Source organism: Strongylocentrotus purpuratus, unplaced genomic scaffold, assembly GCF_000002235.5.
Source record: "Strongylocentrotus purpuratus isolate Spur 01 unplaced genomic scaffold, Spur_5.0 spur5_scaffold_21, whole genome shotgun sequence".
Taxonomy (NCBI): domain Eukaryota; kingdom Metazoa; phylum Echinodermata; class Echinoidea; order Camarodonta; family Strongylocentrotidae; genus Strongylocentrotus; species Strongylocentrotus purpuratus.
Window position 1 is genome coordinate 32,872,970 of NW_022145607.1, and position 4,203 is coordinate 32,877,172.

Consider the following 4,203-nt stretch of genomic DNA (forward strand, 5'->3'; position numbering starts at 1 on the left):
TATAATGAAATATCTATGAAAAGTGAAAAGAAAGTTATATGCAAGTAAGAAACCAAGAGGATGACATATTGGTCTCAAATAAAGTTCCAGCTGATTTTGTCTTTTTTCGCAAGTGAAATGCACTCAAAAACGAAAGAACTGTACGGTGAAGCCCAAATGACGCCACCTTCCTTTCTTTTCTATTTTATTCTAAAGAGTTCAACAATTCATGACGCAATGAAATTTGTAGGTTATAATTCCACGTTTAACGCAAATGATCAATGAACATGATAAACATAGTACTTTCGTCTTCCAACAGTATGGGCAAAACATAAATTAATAACAAAAACCTTTAAATTACAAAATGTTGTGTTTTTCAATATTTAAGAACAGATTCACGCAAAATTTACTCATAGGAGAAGATCTTACAACTGCTAAAAATGTTTTAGGTTAGATGTCTGCGTCATAGAAATTGGGAGACGATGAGGATGTAATCACATATTCATAGTGTTACCTCAATATACATATCAGGACATTTTACATATGTTGCAGTTATCTAGGTAAATATATAACTGAATACGTACAAAGATTATCGTGAGATATTGTATTTACAATGATCTTGACAAGGATACTTTGATATCTGATAATTCACTTTTTAAATATTTTTTTATATATCTGATAATTCACTTTTTAAATGAATGTATTCCTAAAGTTCACTCAGGTTTCGATTATGGAGATTTGAAATATTTATATCACAAAATCTTCCTTTACAACGCTGAGCTTATTGCATAATCTCTCTTGTTTGTTACTCATATATTATAAGCTCTTCTAATCATTGGTATTCATGACTTTGTTGTTTGTTTATGTATTTTCAACATAAATACAATCATTCTTTTGGGTGAGGTTTCCTTTATGAGACTTAAATTTGGGGCAAACCGCAGCACAGTGACAATCATATTATGAAATAGAAACTCGACTTTATTTAGAAGAAGGCATAATGACGTAGTGGTAGAGCTGTGTGTTCCCTCATAGGAGTACCAAGGTTCGAAACCGAATTGATGCAAAAAGAAATGCCCTTTGATAGGGCAATCATCGTCACAATAGATCCATTGTGAGCACCTGGGTTGAGAGAAACATTAATATAAACATGCCTTATCGTGGTAATAGATTATATTGATCTGAATGTTTTCGTTTATCATGAAGGTCTTCAATTTACTCTGTCTTTCTTTTTTTTTTAATCTAACTTTTATTTACCATGTTCGAAGTTTATATCCATGTACTTTCTGATACACAGTATTCATTTTATAATGTCGTCATGCAACATTGTTTTGCTGATTTCAATAAATGAGTTTTCATAGTAAACATGATGTGCAACTTTGACGATAAGTTATTCAATTGTAGATTGTGTGGATCTTCTGTTGTATCTCCTGGGCCCCGCCCTATAAACAGTTGCGATTGATATCAATCGCAACTAAGTATAGAGGACTGCAAACTTTCGATTGATTCGGATTAACTCGGACCAATCGCAACTCTTTATAAGACGGTTCCCGGTCCAGTTTCTGTTGTATTGTGTTGAAAATGGCAGGCATATTCCTAAGATCTGCCTATCTGAAGGAGGAATGTGATGATGATGACGTTGATGAAAATGATGAAAATGACAACGGTGACGAAGATGCAGACGATATTTATATGATGAAGATAGTGGCAGTAGTGGGGATAATGTTAAAAATGATGATGACGATTGTGCATGTTGAATCGTAATCAATGATGAAGGTGGTGATAAAGATGATGGTGAATGTGATGACGATGATGAGGATGATGATGAGGATGATAACGAAGAAGAATACGATGATTATGTTGATGACAGTGGTGATAGTGACGAAGGTAATGATGATTATGATGATGGTGATGGTAGTGGTGACAATCACTACATGATGATGATGATGATGATGATGATGATGATGGTGATAACGAAGATGAAGATGATAATTATATTGATGACAGTGAGGATCGTGATGGTGACGAAGATAATGATGCTATGATGATGGTGATGGTAGTGATGACAATCACTACATGATGATGAGGATGTTGATGATGACGATGATGTTGTTGATGATGATGATGATGATGATGATGGTGATAACGAAGAAGAAGATGATAATTATATTGATGACAGTGAGGATCGTGATGGTGACGAAGATAATGATGCTATGATGATGTTGATGGTGGTGATTACAATCACTACATGATGATGAGGATGTTGTTGATGATGATGATGATGATGATGATGATGATGATGATGATGGCGATGATGAAGAAGACGATAATTACATCGATGACAGTAATGATTGTGATAGAGACGAAGATAATGATGCTATGATGATGTTGATGGTGGTGATTACAATTGCTACCTGATGATGATAATGGTGATCATGATGCAGATGATGATAATAATGGTGGTGATAATGATTGGTATTATTATCATGATTGATGTTTATCACTATGATGATCATGATGAGGATGGTGATGTTGCCAGGCATAGCTCATAACGAATATTCACGATAACATTCAGGACAGAGAAGGGTTGTGTTTCGGAACTTTTTCCTTTATAAACCTTTAGAAACGAACCTGTTACACAGAAACATGTGTAGCAGATTTTCATGAGTACAGTAGTAATGATAATACTACTACTTATAATTGGGTGTTATTTACACAGAGTAGCCACATCACTATCAATTTATTTATTTATTTTTCAAGTATTCAAGTATTCAATTTTATTTCACATCTCTTTAAAAACACATCAAAAGATATACAAACAAATCATTATGAATTAAAACAATATAAATATAAAAACATTCATTGACATGGTACTGTTAAAGAGTATGAAGGGTGGTGGATGCGAGGGATCAACAAAGGCCATTGACCTGTCAAGGTTGATCCCCTATATTACCACCCTTCAAGAGAAATACATTATACAAAATATAAAAAATAATAAATAAAACAATCAAACAAACAGATAATATAACATAGCATAATCACATAAAACACAACATCAATATTTACATAAATCACATAAAAGGCAATTAGATCAAATAATACTACTCACAACTAAGAAGATAACATTTATATTTTTTCCTGAATGCAAGAACAGTGGATATTTCTTTTAGTACGTTTGGCATTCTGATTTTGATATTCAGACAGGGTGACTCATTATCACCAATAATGGTGGTATTCCATGAGGCCATGTTAAACCTAATAATGAACAGTAGTTTTAAAAAATATATATATAATAATAATAATAACAATAACAAAATTCATGAATATAAATTCATAGTAGCAATAAAGAATAAGTAAGAACATGAATAAACATATATACAAAGTATTTGGTGTCCTCGTAATAAATGAATGGCTAGTTTGCGGCTCTTCATGCGGCCCCTGCAATTATAACAACCCCAGATCTTGCACCAGCCATTTACACCTGGGTGGAGAGTGGCAAGTGTGGATTGTTGACGTCTTGCCAAAGGACAATAATATCGGGCATGGATTCGAACCCTCAACCCTTGAATTGAGATTTAAGCGGGACTGCACTACGCGCCCTCTATACAGCCAACAGTGCCTATAAAGCGGTACCCGTTTATCCCGCATGGTCCCCTTTTTCTTATGTTATTTGAGAGCTGATTTGATGAGATAACCACCTGCTAGTGACCACGCCGGGAGGTCTAATCCCTCCTGGCCAAACTAGTGCAGATAGGCTTTAAGAGAATGAAACACTATACCATCGTCCGCGCCGTAACCATGCTAACACAATAGGGACTTTTAGATTCGCATGAAGACAGTGGGGATTTCTACGATCGACGTTCTTTTAATGCACTGCCTTGAATGGACGTCATACATATCAGTCCACGCAAATCTAAAAGTCCCTAATACGCCAACAAGAACGCCTCGTCTAATTACTATACACCAGCAATCGATGTCCTGAATATTAAAAGGAAACCGTTTTTACATCGTTTTCAATGTCGGATCGCCCGCGCCTTCATCAATCAATACAACCCATTCACAAAGGAATAATTGAACCGTGTCATACAAGGTCGAGTTTGTGTATCCTAGTACAATTTCATATTTGCATATGCCATCATTGTATAGCTCGCATTCATGGTAACATTGTTTTGCCACGCAAGCACGCATACAGCCAGCCATTTCCACCCGCACCCACACGCACACACT